Raw genomic sequence first — 20,105 nt, forward strand, 5'->3', positions numbered from 1 at the left:
TCTGTGCCTAGTAACAGCATCTCTCTATATGTAATACGATGATAAAACATTTACGCACTTGGAAAGCTTTCACATACCTTCTCTCTTAAAACCAAGATGTGAGTCATCTTTCAGGTAGCCCGGGAAACACTCGTTCTGTGGGTCTGATGCAGCGTTCACTGCCAGCTTCACTCACTTTGGGTACTTCCTGCCCCTGAAAACTCACAAAGTCAACACCCTCTTGCAAAGAGCAGTAACAAGAGCTGTACATAACTAATAATGCAACAAGCTGTTACATGCCGGTGAAAGGGATTTCTTGTCCATGAGCTGTTAGAACACTGGGTGCAGGGAAGCGTCTAAGTAGCAAGAAAAGCGCTACTTGGAGGTTCTTTATTCAACTGACTATGCGCATCACCCTCTGGGAATAACTTGTGCTCACTGGAAGAAATCTCTCCTAAAATGTCTTTCACACAGCTAGTAAAAACAACTATATACATGTACTATGGAAGCAAGATTCCCATACAGGCTGAAAGGTTGCCTCCTCTACTTCCTCTTAGGACACTGGCTATAGGGAAGTAAAGAAACCTGAGAAAACAGAATTTAAATCTGTTAAAAGATTTGCTACCTCATGACTCTGGATTTAACAGCAGTTCTCTGGAAGGACACTGTGCCTAAGATTTCTGCAAGCCAGCAGGTAAGAGCCTCCATTTAGACACTGAGTCATACTGAGAGTCCTAATGGTGCATGGATGCTGAAGCCTTTCTGACTGCATGTCATACGGTTTCCACATTCTTTATGTATGCAAGTTCTTACTAGCTACGTGGAGGGCATCTTAAACTCAGGGTTCTTTCACAGAAATGTTGTTATGCCCAGAGAGTCGTACATAATAGTGAATCTTTTAACAGGTTTCTAGAAACTGTTTTCTCAAGTTTCTTCAAGCTTCACTATACCCAGGAAACATGTGAGACCCTTTCACTCTGTGTAAATTTTGCTTCCACATTAGAGTTTCTGAGCTCTTGCTCCTAGCTATATGAAAGGAATTTCAGACGCGCGTTCTTTCAGTGAACTGACATTATGCCCGAGGAGAGGAGCATGATGCCAACTGCATAAGGACCTGGATCAGCATTGCCTCTCCTGCTCCTCAAAAGCTTCCCTGTACCCCATGTCTGAGAGCCCACAGGTGAGAAAGTCTTCCCCTAGTGGAAATTCTTGCTCCCATATTAGGTACATACGGACTTGGTTAAAACTAAACTAAAGACATTTTAGACATGGTGCTCCTTCAGGAGAAAAAAGTCACGTACGGTGTGAGGCTCGTGGTGAACTGTTGAACAGACCTGCCAAAGTGCTGTTCCTCAGGCCACTTGGATGCTGAGTCACGCCGAGACGTTTAACACTGAATGGATGAGAAAGACTTTCCAAGTCCTCTCCCCATGTCCCCAACATACAGATGTTCTTACTGACTACGCGGTAGGAATCTGAAGCTCAGAGGTCTTTCACAGAAAAGTTGATAGATTCAGAGTCATGCATGTAGTAAAAACTTTAACTATTTTCTTAGGTTTCTTCAAGCTTTGTTATACCCAGTGTTCTGACAGGAAATACATAGACATTTTTTCACTTTGCATGCAAAGTCCTCCGTGTTAGAAGCTGTTGTCACTACCTATAGGAGAGAAATTGTAGACATAATGTTCTTACAATGAAAAAAGTCATGCTCAGTGAGGGATGTATGTAGTCCAATGAATACGGGACCTGTAATCTTTCTCTAATCAGAAGCCTAGTTACAGCCTGTGTTCTAAAGGCCATGGGTGAGAAAGCCTTTTTTCTGCATGTAAAAATTTGTTCCTATATCACACACATATAGACTTATTAGTACACTATGGAAGAAAGTTTAGACAATTCTGTCAGTCACAAAAAGTTAGACTGTGAATGAAGCTAGCAGTGCGTAGATTAACAGCCCTGGACGGTTCATTTTCTCTGGCTGCTTGGGTGCTTAGCCATACCTGATGTTTTTTCAGTGAATGGATGGGAAAGCCTTTTCCAGGGCATGTAAAATCCTGTTCTAGATTTTCAATATTTCGATGTTCTTGCTGGCTACATAATAGAAATCTTAAGCTCAGTTTTTTTCACAGAAATATTGTTATTTCCAGAGTTTAAAGCATGTAGTAAATAATTTAACAGGTGGAAAGAAGCTGTTTTCTCAGAATTCTGAAAGGCTCACCATGCCCAGTGCCCTTACGGGGAACAGATGAGACCAACTTCCGCACTGCATCGAAGCCTTGCTTTCATGGTGGGCAGAGCGCTGTTGTCACTAGCTGAGATGCAGGACATCTTAGACACAGTGTCTTTCAGGGGAAGAGCTGTACCCAGTGAGTGATGCACACGGCTAACTGAACGGAAGACCTGGGGCAGCAGGGCTCTTGCTCATGAGGAGTTTTGTTATAACGAGTGATTTCACACCCAATAAATGACAAAGCCAATCCGTCCTCATTTAAAAGAATGTCCCCACATTAGATATATGGAGACTTTTGAATAGCACTAGGAAAGAATGTTTAGACACTGTTCTTTCCTTGAAAAAAGTTACATGCAGTGAGTGAAGCTAGTGGTGACTAGTGCAAGAGACATCTAGAACTGCTGATTCCCAGGCTACTTGGATGCTGGGTCACAGCCAGTGTTTTAAGAGTGAATGTTTAGCAAAGGCTTTCCTAGTGCTGTAATAGAGAACAAATCTGACTCTATATTGGATCTGTTCCTTTAATTTTAACCACTGTGCCCGCCCTGCTTTCCAGGCTTAGTCTTGCCAGCTCTGCACCTTATGTGAAACAATGTTGCCTTTAGCCTGACATCTACAGGAGAGCCTATTCTAGGGGCTCTGACCTTTAAGGATGGTAGCTCTTCTGCATTTACATAGATAGCAAGTTGCAAACCAGAGAATAACCTTTGTTTTGTTGGAGGTTTACAAGGACAGCATGACCTGACCCACATGGATGGCTGAAAGAACAAAGAATGCCTGCAGCAAGAAGTTTGCAACAACCAACCACACCCCTTCCCCTGTTTTGTTCTGTTTTGTTTTTTGTATAAAATGAGCCTGCATTCTGACTGGAGCAGGATGGCTATCCAAGACAGTAGTCTGCCATCCTCTGGGTCTGCCGGTCTTTGCAAATAAAGTTGCTATTCCTTGCCCCAACACCTTGGCTGTCGTGTGGCAAGCAGAACAAGTTCCGATTGGGTAACGGTCCCGTTTGTTTGCAGCATCAACAAAGCTGATGACAGTGGAGTCCCTTCTACCCTGATAGGGGCAGCAGTTAATTCTGATGGGAATAGACACATTTTACAGATATAAGTTTGCCCACAGGACCTCAGCCAGCATCTCTAAACAATGTTGAAACCACCAATACAGGGTCACGCATGGTATCACCTCAGACCAAGGGACCCACTTTATGTCAAAAAGAGCAGGAGTGGGCAACATGGCCAGGGGACCCACCGGGTCTGATCACATGATCTGGCACCAAGCAGCTGTCAGGCCCACACCTCCATGAATGATCCAGTGTTGGCCCAGGACAAGCTGCCCTCCCCCAGGAAGCTGTGTGTATTCACGTCAGTCACATGTACGTAGCGCTCCATCACCGACAGAACTCAGGGCAGAGGAGCAGAAAGGTGAAAGGAGGCCCTACCCTGACCAAGCGACCCACGTGAGGCCCTGGTGCTTCCTGTCCCTGCAGCCTTGGCTTCCCATCCTGGTTCACAAAGGTGAGAACACTTTTACCAGGGCACATGGTGCTCCAGCTGCTGCCTGAGCCCTCTGGGAACTGCAGGTCAGCACCTGGACAGGGATGACTCACCACGAGGGCCGCGAGGAGGGAGACTCGGTGTCGACAGGGAGGGCAGGGAAGGGTGCGGTCTCGGGTTCTGCTTGGCCTTCTCTTGCTGCTCTCTGGCCCTGTGTTGGTTGCGTGGAAATGTACAGCAGGCAAGACCCAAGAAGGGGATGCTGACCTCTCTGGGATGAAGGTCAGGGTTATACATCCAGGCAAGACACTGAGACCAGCGGAGGTGCCAAATGAGGGTTAGGGGACCCTACAAAGGTCAGAACAGGAGGGGACGATGAGTCCATATATGGATAAGCCCTTCTAAGTTTATCCTAAGACATGAGGACCCCCCGGGGCGCTGGAGTTGTTGCTCCCAGTGCACACCTGGGAAGCAGATCTGAACGGTGCCTCCCAGACCACCCTCCAGGATCCCGGAGCACATCCCTCAGCTACAGGCAGCACAGGTACCAGGCAGCAGCTCTCAGAGGCCAGTCAGAAGGATCACCTCCTCTGAGGATGGCGGCTCCGCCCAGGGTCCTGCTCCCTTCTGGAGCAGCCCCACCCCCAGTGACGGATGGATGTAGGGGGTTGAGGCTCGGCCTTCCTGCCCCAACTTAGGACAATTCCAGAGGGCCCTTCCAGCCTGAGAGCTTCATCCCTTCCCACACTGCTGCAGATCAGATGTTGATCCTGGGACCCACTGCAATACACGGGAGGCAAGATGACCCGAGGTTCCCAATAGCCGCTCCCAGCTCAGTTCCACCAGAGATGACTAGTTTCTACAGCCCTGTCACCTAATTACATTCAGAAAAGGAGAGGGGGGATCTAAACTTGACATAGCTTGGCTTTTTCACTCCTCATTTCATGGCAGGAGGTTATAGAGCCAAAGGTTTGTAAGAACCATCCTCCCAGTGTCCCAGCTCCTTCCAGAGTGTATTAGAGACCAGAGCCTGAGGTCAGATGAACGTGACAACATTGATGGGGAACACACAGCTGCTTCCTTGAAGCCCCTTTTGTGAGAGAAGAAACGACAGTGTGAATTCGCTCTAGCTCTGAGAATGAGATGTCAAAACTGGTCCTGCTGTGGAAAATTCATTCAGAAACTAGTCAGCTTTCTTGTTTCTGGGTTGGGGGGAGGTAATTAGGTTTGTTCACTTATTTTTAATGGTGGGACTGGGGATTGAACCCAGCACACCATGCATGCTAAGCACATGCTCTGCCATTGAGCTATACCCGCCCCCCCTTGGAAACTAGTCAGAAATACAAAGGGCCAAGAAAAGCCAAGACAATGTTTGCAGAAGAAAAATAAGAAACAGAGCTTTTTCTACTAGATAGCAACATCTGTTTAGAGGTGCAGTAGTAATTAAGGCAGCGCGGTTCCGATGTAAGAAGAAAGAAACAGACCAACGAATGGAAGAACTGTAAAGTGGACTCATACATACGTGGAGACGATTTACAGCAGGGGTGGTGCTTCGGAGAAGTGGGGAAAGGATGATCCTGTGAATAAAGGATGCCAGAACCACTGAATACAGATCACTTAAAAAAGAAATGGAAACAAATGTGACGCTACCTCATACAAAAAATCAACTGCTGAGAGGGGGCCAAGGAAGCAGCTGTGTTTATGAAGAAGACAACATCGAGGATCTGACTGTGACGGTGGACACACAGACCTATGTAGGTGAGAAAATTGTGTAGACCCTAATTCACACACACACACACACACACACACACACACACAAATGAGTGCAAATGAAACTAGGGAAGAAAGCCCATAGCAATGTCCTGGTTGTGATGGTTTACTAGAGTTCCTCAAAATGTCACCGTTATGTGAAACTGGGAGAAGTGAACAAAGAATCCTAGATTTTTATTATTATATTTTTTATTTATTACTTTATTTGGGGGGAGGCAATTACATTTTTATTTATTGATTTTTAATGGTGGTACTGAGGATTGAACCCAGGACCTCGTGCTTGCTAGGCACACATTCTTCCATGGAGTTATCCCCTCCCCCTCTGGACTATTTCTTAAAACTGCATGGGAAGCTGCAATTAACTCAATAAAATCTTCTATTAAATTCCAGGTACAGGCAGACCTTGGAAATACTGCAAGTTCAGTTCCAGACCATGCAATAAAGCAAATATTGCAATAAAGCAAGTCACACAAAGTTTTGGCTTCCCAGTGCATGTAAAAGTGACCCCTATACTTCACTGTAGTCTATAGATGTGCAAGAGAGTTGTCTAAAAAAACAACATTCACACCTTAATTTAACAGTATTTTCTGGTGGAAGGAGGGTAGAGCTCAGTGGTAGAGCTCGTACTTAGCATGCACGGATCCTGGGTTCCATCCCATGTCCCTCCACAAATAAACAAACAAACAAACAAACCTAATTCCCACCCCCAAAAAACTGCCAAAATAAATAAATAAAAATATTTTCTTGCTAAAAAATGCTGACCATCACCTGACAAGGCAGGATTACCACAAACCTGTAATTTGTAAACTAACACAGTATCTTTGAAGTGCAATAAGGGAAAGCACAATAAAACACCGTATGCCTGTAAAGTATATATTAAATGCAAAGGGCAAAACTACATGCGTGTGCCCCAGGAGACTGTTATAGACTGAGCTGTATCCTTCCCCAAAGTTCCTTTGTAGAAGCCCCACCCCCAGTGGCGCTGTACCTGGAGAGGGGGCCAAATTAAGGTTAAGTGAAGTCCTCAGGGTGGAGCCCTAATCTGATAGGACTGGTGTCCTTCTAGGATGAAACACCAGAAACTCTCCCTCCCCAACCCCTCCACCCCTCCTCCTCAGCTCATTTAAGGCCATTTGGACCCAGGGAGAAGGCAGCCATCTGCAGACCAAGGACAGAGGTCACTCCAGAAACCACCCACAGTGGTATCCTGGAACTTGAACTTCTAATCTCCAGAATCCTGAGAAAATAAATGTGGTATTCTGTTATTGTATCCTGAGCTGACAAATACAGAAACCTACACAAGACTGTTCAGTGTCATATTCATTACACTAGCCTAAACCTGGAGAAAACCCAAAAGCCCATCAATATCAGGAAGGATAAATGATTTGTGATATAAATGTATATATACGAACATAAATACAGTGAAAGACTACACAACAAGGAACACAAGACTGTAAACCAACTATACTTCAATTAAAAATAAAAAATAAAGGAAAAACGCCTACACAACAAGGAGACGAATGAAACACAACTACAGGCAACAAAATGGATCAATCTCATAAACCGTGCTGAATAAATAGTGCTGGACACAACATCATCCAATATGTATTTTTCTACTTTTTCAGAAATAAAGTAAAACTTACATATAACGTGCAGGAGCAAATGCTTAGATGATAAAACTACAAACAAAGACAAGGAAGTGATTACTATAAAAGATATTAGCATTTCTCTAACTGGTTTTAATGAAACTGTTACAATGTATTCGGTATTCACTACAATGATAAAGGGGCACATGGCATGGGACCCTGGACTCCAATCTCAGCTGCCTGTGTGACCGTGAGCAAGTTGCTTCGTTTTTCCATGTTTGAATTTCAAGGCCATAATCAGAGGATCTATTTCATGGGGCCGTTTTGAATATTGATAATATCACATATCTAAAGCTGAACAGGACCTGGTACTTAAGCTCTCAGATGATAGCAAATATTTTTTTAAATGTTCTAGCCACTTTTAGCATTTAAGAGAATCTATCAGATTTGTGATTTAGTTAAATTTTACAAGTTTAATTCAATATATACATTCATTTAAAAATTGGAGCAAATTACACTTGTAAAAGTGTTAAGCTTGGGATTATTAGGTATGAGAGTAGTATACAAGCATTTAATGTTTCTTCCTTAGAGAAATGTTGATTAATAGTCATAGATTAAGCAATCAGAGGTCAAGAAAAGTGTAAATAAGAGTATTCTTTGCAGTTTGGTACAGCCATTACGGAAAACAGTATGGCAATACCTAAAAAAGCTAAAAATATACTTACCATATGATAAAGCAATTCCACTCCTGGGCATTTTACCCAGAGGGAACCATAATTTGAAAAGACACATGAACCCCAATGTTCATAGTAGCACTATTTACAATAGCCAAATGTAAGCAATCTAAATGTCCATCAACAGATGACTGGATAAAGAAGTTGTGGTATATATATAATGGAATACTACTCAGCCATAAAAAATAAAATGCCATTTGCAGCAACATGGATGGACCTGGAGATCATCATTCTAAGTGAAGTCAGAAAGAGAAAGAAAAATGCCATATGATATCACATGTATTTAGTCTTAAAAAAAAAAAAAAAGACAAATGAAGTTATTTACAAAACAGAAACAGACTCACAGACATGGAAAACAAGCTTATGGTTACTGAGGGGAAAGGGGGTAGGAAGGGATAAATTGGGAGTTTGAGATTTACAGATACTGCTACTATATATAAAGTACATAAGCAAAGGTCCTACTATATAGCACAGGGAACTATATTTAATGTCTTGTAGTAAACTATAATAAAAAGAGTATGAAAAAGAATATATGTTATGTATATGTATGACTGAAACATTATGCTGTACATCAGAAATTGACACATTGTAAACTGATTATACTTCAATTAAAAAAAAGAGAGAGTGAGTATTTTTTCTCTTCAGACAGAAGGAATCTCTCCAAAAGGCTCCCAGAGCCCCGCCCTGTGGGCCTCCTGTTACATATGTTCAACCTTCCAGAAGCTGGCCCCTCCTCCAGGGCCCTGGGTTTGCCTCCCTCTTGCTCTCACAGGGCTTGAGGGCCACTATCATCCCCATCTGCCTCTAGGTTGTGAGCCTCTCCCTCCCCCAGCATCACACCCAGACACCATCCCATCCTATTCTACAGGGGGAAATAAACTGGTCGTTGACTCAGTGCCCTCTCCATCACCAGCTATTTCTCTGTTCTCCACCTCTACAAAGATTACCCAGGTGTAACTATCCAGGAGCATCAACTTCACTTGCCAAACACAACCACTAGACATATTCCACACACGTTTCCATTTAAATTCTTCAGTTCCCTCCAAACTGGCTTTGAAGGGCTCACAGCTGCAGCTGAATTGTTCCTGAAAAGCTAGCAGAGAGCGGGGGTACACCAACCAAGGAATAGTTGTTTCCCTTCACCTGCCTGGACTGCTGGGCTGCACTCCCCAAAACAGGCATCTCCCTCCCTGATGCTCCCCCTTCTTCCTGGTGGGGACCCAGGCAGGAAAGGCCAGCTGGATTCCAGAGCCAGGGTACTGGGGACTCCTCAGATTCCATCACCCCCTCCCAACACTGTGAGGAGATGAAACCAGTTTTTGAAATTGTTTTTTTTTTTTTCTTTCTCCATCATAACCTGGAAAGAACACTGACCAAGATGAAACCAATGAGTTGTTCTCTCTCTTGCCTTGAGACCACTGGCATTCTCTATGGAGTGTGTGTCTCTCTAAGTAAGCTTGCTTTCACTTAAACAAAACAAAAAAGACAAAATCAATAAAGATCATTTACTATAAAACCACTGAAACTTTCCTTAAAAGCTCAAGCTTGCAATAAATTGAAGGTAACAGAATTAAGGATGGTGGTCCCCACACCCATCGTCATCGCGTCTTTCATGGCGCCTTAGCTTCCTGGACTCCATCTAGCAGAAATGCCGTCCCTGTGGTGAGGTCCGCCAACAGCAGACATCTGGATAAGGGACTCAGCACCGGCCCCAGCCTTAAACCGAACGCCCGAGGCCCGCAAAGAATTTAGCACCCGTCTGCTCCGGGCTCTGGCTAAAATAAAAAGAAAGCAGCAAGCTGGGTGCAGGCCTTGAGGAGATGACCCTAGAGTGATGGCTTTCAAACTCTGGTGTGTATCAGAATTACCTGGAGGGCGTGTTAAAACAGATTACTCGGTGCCACCCCTTGTTTCCGATTCCATGGGTCAGGATGTGCGCCAGAGTTTGCAGTTCTAACAAGCTCCCGGGTGATGCGGATTCCGCTGGTCTAGGTACTAAGCTTGGAAACCCGCTGTCCTGGTTATCTAAGTGGTAGGGCAGGTCCGCAAGAGACTCTGCGGAAGACATCCCCTAAAGACGCTGCTCCGAGGACCCTCGCCCCAGAGTGCACAGATGTGTTAGATTTTCACCTTTGGGTCTAGCCACAGACTCCTTCCCAAACTTATCAGTCTCCCTGCTGGGGAGCCTGGACCCACACCCAGGGGTTTTTAAAAATTGGTGGCTGTTTTCGAAACTGTCCCAGGCCCCCAGACTAAAGAACTGGAATGAGCCTCAAAGATGCGGGGAACGAAATTCACCTTCCCGGGCTCCTGGGTGGAGGAATCATTCTCTGCTGGGGCCCCTGAAACCCCTACCTCGGTTGTCGCGGATCCGAAGCTGGAAAGACATCGCCACGATGAGGAGCATTGTAAAACACTGGTAGAAGGGCGGTCCAATAATGAAGATCAGGACTCCGCATCCTGGGACCGCGCTCACCACGAGGAAGACCCTGAACCACTGGTGGAGCGCCGTCATCAGTTCACCTTCCAGGCCTGCGGTGGGGAGGGGAGGGTGCTGAACCTCGAGGCCCAGGGTCAGGAAGGGAAGGGGCCTTTGGGGCCGGAGTCCGCCCAGACTGGCCCACGGAGGGTCCAGGATTCTGGGAAACTTCAGGGGCACGACAGAGCCCCACCCGTGAGGAGTGATGTGGGCGGAACCAGACCGGATGCGACCTGCGGGCATCCAAGGGCGCGGGCTCCCGGCTCACTCACCGAACAGCACGGGCAGCATCCACAGCTCCACGTAGAGGATCTCTGGGTTGTTACTTGCCTGTCGTCTCGAATCTATCTCAGACTTAGGGCGCGAGGAAGCCCCAGGCACCGGAGCAGTGCCGGGAGCAGCATCTGCCAGTCGCGGGGTGGAGGGAGGGATGGAGCTAGGGAAGGCGGCCTCCTACTGCCTGGCCCCACCCCTTACACACGCCCAGACCCGCATCCCCGGGGCCGCCGCGTCCCAGCGCCTCTCCGAACCAGCGATCCCCGAGCAGGAACGCTGTCAGTCACCAACTCTGTGGGCTAAGGGGCCTGGAACACCCCCCAGGCCTGCTAGGCTGGAGTTTGCCAGGGTCTCTGGCCGGCTGCACAGATGGGGCTCCTTGGGTGCTAAGCGGAGGGAATCCGGGAATGGGAGCAGGGGATGAAGTGGGGCGGCGGAAGAACAGAACCCACGCCGGCTTGGAAGACTCCACCGTCCTCCATGTCTTCTAGGAGGCCCCTCTCTCCAGGCTGAGGTCTCCCCCAGCCGTAGGAACCACACCTGCCCACCTCGGGGGACCATGCAGCCGCTCACGGAGCGGGAGGTGGGACCCTCAGCCCCAGCTGAGTGCCTGCCCCCACCATTCAAGACCTCTTTCCAGAAAACGCACGCTCCAACACCTGAAACAACTTGTTTGGAGAGAGGAAAACTTGCATGATGTGATGAAAATTGTCCTTGACCTCTGATATTCCTCCCAAAAACCTATAATCCCACTCTAATCTTGGCGAAAACCTTACACGATTTCCACAAGGGGCATCCTGTGCGCCTCAAATCTGTTAAGGTCATCAAAACCTATAGAAGCCTGGGAAAATGTCACAACCAAGAGGAGCCTAAGGAGGTGGCAATGATGACAGGCAATGTGAGGGTCCTGGAACAGAAAAGCGATAGATGGTGACAATTAAGGAAATGGGAATAAGTAGGGACTGCTTCATAGTAATGTGTCACTGTTGGTTGTTGACTTTAAAGATTATCAACAGTGTATGGAATACACTCTATAAAGGACGCAATGACAGCGGAAACTGCTAAGATACAATATGGAACTCTCCTATCTGCTCAATTTTTCTATTAATCTAACACTACTGTAAAAAGTTAAGATCTAGTAGTAAAATTAAATACAGTCGACCCTTTAACAACACGGGTTTGAACTGCACAGGCCCCCTTGGGCGTGGATTTTTTCAGTAGTAAGTACACTTGGGAGTTGGCTGACTCCACCTGCCTGGTGGCAGGCAGGGAGGAACCCTGTATACGGAGGGGAAGCTGTGAGTTACCAGTGGATTTTCCACTGTGCGGTGTGTCGGTTCTAATCCTGGTGGTGTTCAAGGGTCAACGGTGATTAGGAAATATTTACAAATGAAATGATACATCTAGACTTTGCCTCTGAACAATCTAAATGTAGGAAATATAATACAAACTAGATTACTGGTTATTTTGAAGCTGAACAATAGATTGGGTTCCTTACACTGTTTCTCTACCTCCTTTTGATCTTTTTTTTTTTTGTAACAGAAAGTTTAATAGAAAGGAATGAGTTAAATCTATATGCCCAGATATGGGAAAGGAAAAAAAAGAAGTCTGAGAGTATGTTATGAAAATTAGTTAGAAAAGGGAGTATCATTTGTCATCTTATCCTTCCATACTGTTTATATTTGTATGTGTGTGTTTAAAATACAACATTAACTAGATAACTTGGCACACTTCCTACAAAGGAAGAAAGTCTATTCGAACTACAATGACATTTTTAGTTAATCCTCCAATCTCAAGATATCTTTTTTAATTCCTTAAACAGAGTAATAGGCTTCTGTGTAATAGGCAGACCATAAATCCTGTGAGTTTCCCGCCTTCTGTTTTAGCAGTGTGGTTGGCTTACCTAGTACGTGCGGGGAACAGTGTGGAATGCACATTGACCGCATTAAAAAAAAAAAATTGTTTCAGGAAAAGCTTTGTTTTAAATAAAATACATCCTTTTTAGATGCAATGGGAAAGTAAATCTCCTCCCTGCCAGTCTCCTAAACTGTGATCCATGAAGGTGATAATGAAATCTGGGGAAATACTTATTTTTATTTAAAAAATTTTTTAAAACAGGTACTGGAGATTGAACCCAGAACCTCATGCAAGCTAAGCACGTGCTCTACCACAGAGCTGTACCCTCTCCCCTCTGGGGAGATATTTTAATAAATGAAAAAGTCCAACAACGAGGGACATTTACAGAGAATAAAGCTGCCCAGGATGATGAACGTGCCAGGGAGTTCAGGGTGTTTTTTGTTGTTGGTCATTGATGTCATTCTTTTTGCTTTGATTTTGTCACAAATCATAAAAGAATACCGTGGTGACTGCTGCCTTCTGTGGAGCCAGGGGTTTAAGTAGCTTTTGTACCAGGAAGCCCTTGAACTAGCTGGAGCCCACGGGTTGAGACCCATGGCCATTCCCCAGGTGACAATCCTTCCCATATGTGAGAAAAAGAGTTTGATAAATAACAATCTGAAGAGCAGGACATCAAGTCTGGAGCCACGCACTCCCTTCCAAAACAGGACTTACTCAACTTGCATCCCACAGGGCAGAGGAGAGGGGATGAGGAAATGAAGTGTCCTTCAAAGTCCTTCACTTGCTCTGTGGGGAGGGTACAGCTCAGCCTAGAGCACGTGCTTAGCATGTATGAGGCCCTGGGTTCCATCCCCAGTACTTCCATTAAAAAAAAAAAAATAAGTACACTTAATTACCTCCCCTAAAGAATTTTTAAAAAGATTTAATTTGCTCTATTCATGGTCCTGTTGACCACTTTGTAATGTTTTGTTTTGTTTTTACTTTTTTTTTTTTTTTTTTTTTTTTTTGGTGGGGGGAGATAATTACGTTTATTTATTCATTCATTCACTTATTATTTTTTTCAATGGCGTTACTGGGGATTGAAGCCAGGACCTCATGCATGCTAAGCATGTGCTTTACCACTTGAGTTATACCCTCCCCAGCTCCACTTTGTCATGTTTTTATTAACACATTAAAAAAAAGCACCATTATCAATGCCCTGAAGTAGAGATAAACTTTTCTTATAAATGTAACCCCTGTCTCAGGAAAGAGAAAGAGAAGCAGTTTCCTTACCACCCCACCCCCCACCCCCGACCTGCAGGATCTGTAACCAGGCTATGTCTGTGGGCTTGGCCATCAACCAGCCTCTCTTCTCAATCTATTGCTACAAAGAAGAGACAGGGCTGGACAATGGTCTCTCAGACAATTCAAGTCAATAAAGGGGCAGGGTATAGTTCAGTGGTAGAGTGCCTGCTTAGCATGCACGAGGTCCTGGGCTCAGTCCCCAGCACTGCCATTAAAAATAAATAAATAATCCCACTCCTGGGCATATATCCAGAGACAACTATAATTTGAAAAGACACATGCACCCCAGTGTTTGCAGCAGCACTGTTTACAACAGCCAAGACATGCAAACAACTTAAATATCTATTGACAGATGAATGGATAAAGATGTGGTATACATACATAATGGAATACTACTCAGCCATAAAAAAGTAAATAAAATAATGCCCTTTACAGCAACATGGTGGACCTGGAGATCATCATTCTAAGTGAAGTAAATCAGAAAGAAAAAGAAAAATCCCATATGATATCACTTTATATGTGGAATCAAAAAAAAAAGACACAAATGAACTTATTTAGAAAACAGAAAGACTCACAGACATAGGGAACAAACTTATGGTTACCAGGGGGGAAAGGGGACGGCAGTCACCATCAGTGCCGGCATGAAGGTTTCTGCAGAGTCAGCAGGTGGGGCAGGCGGAGGGCAGGCTTGCGGAGTCTACATCTTGTGTCTTCTGCAACCTGTGATCTGTCTTCTGATTCTCTGCTTTGTTACCAATTCATAATCATTCAAACAGGTCTGACATGTTTTAAAATATAAACATCAGAGTTGGTCATTCTAGAAAACGAGCCAGTGTAGACAAATCCTGTTTCCAATATCCTGAGAAAACTAGTGTTGATGCACACTTCTTCCCAGTGTGCTTAATTTTAAAGTAAGAATTTAAATTATGGGGGAGGAGGCTATAGCTTAGTGGTAGAGCGCATGCTAAGCATAAACGAGGCCCTGGAATCAGATCCCCAGTACTTCTGTTAAATAAATAAATAACCAACCTAATTACCTACCCCTGGACCCCCCACCCCCAATTTAAATTATGAAAAATTTCACACATTCAAAACAGTTGTATAACAAAGACTCACGTACCACCCCCTCCCACTTAAAAATGTTAGCATTTTCCATAGTTGCCTCACTTCTCTCTTCTTGAAAATAGATACCACTAAAGCATCTTTCCTTTCCCTCCCCACAGGGAGTCATTGTCCTGAAGTTGGTGTGTGTCTCCCATATATGTTCTGCTACTTTCTCCAGTGAATTTCCAGAAATATTCTTTGACAATTGTTTTAGAACAAATGGCATCTGATTTGCAGTTTTGTTCGTATAATTAGTTATGATGTGTTTGCTTTTTTTTTTTTTTTTAGATCCTGTAAATGGAGAGTGTCAGTCATTTACATAAAGGGGATAATATTAATGCGCTGAATTCCCTCATTACATCATCTAGGCTCCAACAGTTATCTGAGAGGAGATAGTTTAACTAACTTTACTGGAGATTTTTATTTCTTCAATTTAATGTTAAAAATCAACATAATAATGCATACAAGTTGTAAAAAAAAGTCTTGGGGTTATAAAGTAAGTCTCAGTCTCTTAACTAATTTTTTTTTCAACTGTTATGTATTGTGAATATCTTTTAGTTTAAATTGCTTTTCACCTTCTTTAAGGTGTCTTGTTTGTTTTGGGGGAGGGAGATAGATTTATTTATTTATCTTTTTTTGATTTAGAGAGATACATACTGCACAGAAAGCAGGCTGTTTCAGAAGGCGAGAGAAAAGCCATGAGATGTGGGGGTTGGGTGCGCAGGTTAAGGTAAGAGTAAATGTGCACTCCATAGACAGAGTGCAGAGTGCATGTGGTCTGGGAAGACGAGGGAGCGAGGGAGGGAGCGAGGCATGGTGTTGCCAGTTTTTATGGGTTCGGTAGCTTCACATGCCAACAAGTGGGGTATTTATCTTTTAATGGAGGCACTGGGGATTGAAGCCAGGACCTTGTGCATGCTGAGCACGCACTGTGCCACTGAGCTACACCCTCCCCCAAGGTGTCTTTTGATGAATAAAGTTCTTAATCTTAATATAGTCAGGTTCATCAGCCTTCATGGTAAGTGCACTCCTTGTCCTGCTTAAGAAATCCTTCCCTGCCCTGAGGGCTAGAGACGTTCACTCTCCTTTCCACTAAGAATGCTGGCATTTCTATCTTAATGTTTAAATCCTTGAATCATCTGGGGTTAATTTTTTTAAATTAGGCATAATGTAGGGATATAATTTCATCTTTTTATAAATTGATAGTTTTGTGCTTGAGCCATTCTCTTAAAGCTACATCTCCAAATTGAGGCCTCTTCAAATCATCTCCCTGACATTTCTGAGACTCCTACATGGAGCATGAGTTAGCCACAAGGCTGGTTTGCGGCTGCTCAATCCCGCATGCTCAGTGCCCCGCCCACCCCACCCTGTTCTCCTTCTCAGGAGGACAAGCTCCCACCTTCCCATCCCCTCCTCTCCCCTCCTCCGAGCGCTGGTGGGCCCAGCCTGCTCCAAGTTTACAGGGGTTTCCACTGCTTTGACTCATTTTCTCTGGCACCAGAACCCCTTGGCCTTGGGAATACTTGGGGAGAGGATGCTGTCGACTCTTCCCCTAGAAACAAGTGTAATCTGTCAATGCAAGGGGAAAATGTGATAGTTTTTACAGTATTTGATAAAATGTCATTAAAAGAAAACTTTGTGTTCCTACACTCAGTGACTTGACTGAAATTAATCCTATGGTTGATGGAGATACTTTCAAGGCCACTGTGCAGCACCGCAGGGGTTTGCATTCTACTCTGTTAATATTTTCCTGTAACAAAGGATAATAATGCTTGGGTTAGAAATTTATTTACAGTAACTTAACCCAACCTCATTAGTGTCATGGGACTATGAGAGCCTGATTGATTTAACATCTGATTCCCAGGTGAAGCAAAATTTCACTGAACTTTCATGAAATGATTTTTGGAGCAGCCTGAATCAGGAGTAGACAAGCATTGCAAGGCATGCAGGTTGTGTACTGCTTCGTTTACTACCATGCACCTGTGCGAAGCAGGATTTTCCTATTATGCTGAAAAAAAAAACTAGATGTGGATCTGACTTAGCAATACCACACCTAACATTAAGCAGGTATGTGATAAAAAAGACACAGAAGCACTGTTCTCATTAAAATAGGAGGGTTCTGCGTGCCTCTTGATAACCAAATATAAGATGCAAATTTAAAATGACTTACTTCAAAAAAAGGAAGCTAATGCATTTATTTTTCATGAGTGAAAGCATATGATGTGGTATATTACTTTGCAGGTTTTGGTATCTGAGGCTGACTCACCAACGCAGTGGGTAATTCAGTAAAGCAGGAACATGGGGAAGCAATCATTTATTTCAAAGAACATTAAGGTAGAAACATCACATGACTGGGCTTCAAGATGCTTACCTTCACTTGTCACACCAGGAATCCTTCATGTGTCCACTTCCATCATTAGCCAAGATCCAGGAGGTTCATGATGCACCCCAGTGTGTGTCACCTCTCAGCCATTTAACTTGCCTAATCGTCATGTTTTCTATTCAAAAAATAAATAAATTTCAGTACATAAAAATGAAGAGGAGCATTAACAAATGATAATATATCCAACCTGACCAAAGAAACAAAAAGTACAAATGGAACAAACACAGTGTGTACCTCTTCCCAACTGCCAGCTTGTGTCACCTGGTGGCCCCACATGGAGCATCTCCTACAAGGCACTCTACTGGGAGGGTGTGTGTGTGTGTGTACGCACTTGTGTCAGCGTGGGGTGGCACGTTGACAAGAGAGGTCCAGCATTCAGAAAGCACACAGCTTACCCAGGCAGGGGCCAATCTTCAGACCTTCCCGGCTGAGCCTCTGCCCAGGTTGCTCCGCAGCTCACACTGGCTAGGGGAGGCTGGGACACACGTGTCCCTCCCATCCCCAGCCCAGCTGGAAGCCAGAAAGAAGCCCAGGTCAGCCCATGGACCATTTTCAGCCCTGCCCCACCCTGGCCTGTCCAAATGCCACAGGGCCACGTCACGCATCTGGCTGGCAAGCGTTCCTTGAGCCAGAGCAACTGTCCCCTCTTCTCCGCGTTTGCCCCCTGCCTGGCGCCCCTCTATAGCTGCCCTCCTGCTCCCCCATCCTCTCAGCGCCATCTCGCCTCCTCCTCCCCGTAGTGTCCCAGCGTTTTCCTGCCTTTGGTGAGATGGGGCCATTTCTCTCAAGGGTCGTTTTAAATGTTCAGGTTTTTAAATTTTTATTTTATTGAAGTATAGTCAGTTTACAATGTGTCAATTTCTGGTGTACAGCACAATGCTTCAGTCACACATGAACATATGTGTATTCATTTTCATGTCCTTTCTCACCATGAGCTACTACAAGATACTATGGTTCCCTGTGCTGTGTAGTATAAACTTGTTGCTCTATATTTACCAGTCACTATCTGCAAATCTCGAACTCCCAGTGCATCCCTTCCCACCCCGTTCCCCTCTGGTAACCATAAGTTTGTTTTCTATTTTTAATTTCTTTTAGATTCCACATGAGTGTTGTCATATGTTTTTCTTTCTTTCTGGCTTACTTAGAATGACGTTTTTCAGGGCCATCCATGTTGCTGCAAATGGCATATTATTTTTTATGGCTGAGTAGTATTCCATTGTATACATATGACATGGCTTCTGTATCCAGTCATCTGTTGGTGGACATTTAAGCTGTTTCCATGTCTTGGCTATTGTAAATAGTGCTATGAACATTGGGGTGCAGGTGTCTTTCTGTACTAAGGTTCCCTTTGGATATATGCCCAGGAGTGGGATTATTGTATCATATAGTAAGTATATTTTTAGTTTTTTGAGGAATCTCCATACCATTTTCCATAATTGCTGTACCAAACTACATTCCCACCAACAGTGTACAAGGGTTCACTGTTTTCCACACCCTCTCCAGCATTTACCATTTGAATATTCATGTTTTAATTTTTTTATTGCAGCAGCGACACGTAAGATAATGAAGTGGCATCCTGGTGGCTGGGGGATGAGCCTGTGGGTGTGTCCCCGTGCATGTGTGTATGTTCCTGTATGTGTGTACATGTCCCTGTGTGTGCATGTGTGCCCTCCATGTGCCTGCATGGGGGTGGGGAGTGGGGCTGGAGCCTGTGTGTGTGACTGAGTGACATCTCAGGCACGTGGGCCTGGAGGGGTGTGCGAGGCTGTGATGCTGGGCTGAGAGGCTGTGACCTGACCAAGGCCACACAGCCTGTGGGGGCTCAGGGCCCCACCCTTGCTTCCAGGCCTGTCACCAATCAGCTGGGGTGTTCCCTGCCGTGACACAGGACTTGGAGTCCTGACCCTAAGGGCCCCACAACTTCCCTCAGGAGAAGGGATCTCTGGGGCAGGGGGAGAGGCTGGGCTTGGCATGGGGAGGGGGGAGCAGGGAATCCAAGGGGGTGAGCATGGCTCTGGAGTTTGGGGGTGACCAGCAGCAATGAGGTGAGGGGAGTAGGAAGGGCCTCCTCACCAGGACTGGGTCTGTCACCCTGGCCAGGGAAGCTGCTATTCTGCACAAGGGCCAATTTAGAAAAACGTGGAAAACCAAGTCTTAGGCTCTATGGTAGGTAAGTCCCATTCCAGACGGAAATAGCAAGATGTGACCCCGTAACAAGTGGTGAGCGCACATGAGCCATCGCCCTGCCCAGAAAGGAATTCCCCCGAGAGCCAGAGATCACCCCACAACCACCCAGGGGCCTGGGAGGCCTGGAGCGATGGCCCTGCTGGGGTCCCACTTCCCAGGAAGATGGGGAGAAGGGCCCCTGGTCATACAGTCGAGGCCCAAGGAGGGGAAGAGACCTGCCCAGGTCACCCAGCCCCAGAGGGCACTCGGGTGGGACCCAAGCCTTCGGGCTTGTCACAGGCCCCCTTCTTAGGACAGGGGCACTTGCCTGCCTGGGAAAGAAGCATCGGGAAAGTGAATAACCCTGCAGACAGGGCCAAGTCGGCTGGCTGGCTGAGCCTCTGTTTCCCTTCTGTGGAACGGGAATGGGAAGGTGCCTGCTCACAGGGTCTCTGTGAAGCTAGAGATGGTGCCACTGTGGTGCTGGGGAGAGCCCTCCTGGTCCTCCTTACCTGGGAAATGGCCGGAGGGCCCTAGGCGTGGCTCTCAGCCCCGTCCTGAGAACCAGTGGTGCCTGTCTAGCTGAGCGAGCTGCTGGTCCCTGCGGCCCTAACAGTGGCAGATGCAGGGCTTGGTGAAGGATGGGCCAACTCCCCTTCCCAGTCACCCTGGCCAATCGTCCCCCACCACGCACCCTGGGCTGGCTCCCTCTTTCCTTCCTGCCTCCTCTTCTCTCTGCTTCCCCCTACTTGGTGTCCCTCTCT

At 45.5% G+C, this 20,105-nt stretch overlaps 1 long non-coding RNA gene across 1 annotated transcript; it reads right to left on the minus strand.

Moving 5' to 3' along the window:
- Nucleotides 1-5,318: 5,318 nt before the first annotated feature.
- On the minus strand, nt 5,319-19,875 carry LOC135318895 (uncharacterized). Its single transcript, XR_010377297.1, has 3 exons — nt 19,854-19,875; nt 7,116-7,151; nt 5,319-6,709 (listed from the first exon to the last, which is right to left on the minus strand). It is a non-coding gene; the product is annotated as an uncharacterized LOC135318895 (long non-coding RNA).
- Between the last annotated feature and the right edge of the window lie 230 nt (nt 19,876-20,105).

The sequence above is a fragment of the Camelus dromedarius genome, chromosome 22, assembly GCF_036321535.1.
Source record: "Camelus dromedarius isolate mCamDro1 chromosome 22, mCamDro1.pat, whole genome shotgun sequence".
Lineage (NCBI taxonomy): Eukaryota > Metazoa > Chordata > Mammalia > Artiodactyla > Camelidae > Camelus > Camelus dromedarius.